This window comes from Octopus sinensis, linkage group LG9, assembly GCF_006345805.1.
Source record: "Octopus sinensis linkage group LG9, ASM634580v1, whole genome shotgun sequence".
NCBI lineage: Eukaryota > Metazoa > Mollusca > Cephalopoda > Octopoda > Octopodidae > Octopus > Octopus sinensis.
Window position 1 is genome coordinate 53,843,220 of NC_043005.1, and position 365 is coordinate 53,843,584.

Here is a 365-nt window from a genome sequence, read left to right on the forward strand (position 1 = left end):
ATACTTACATATGTTTGTATATTTATATATTTATATACACACACACAATACATACATATATATAGGTATATATATATATGTATATATATTATATATGTGGTGTGTGTTTGTGTGTACACATGTATATAAGTATACATAAGTATTTATGTATATATATATATGTGTGTATATACACACACACACACATATATATATATATATTATATATATATATATATATATATATACGTATGTATGTATGTATGTATACATACAAGTATTTGTGTGTTTATAATATATAGAGAGAATTTTTTTTCTGGATCCACCTTAAAATTGTATTATATTGTGTTTATTTTTAAGGAAGTTTGAATTGTATTCACTATTGA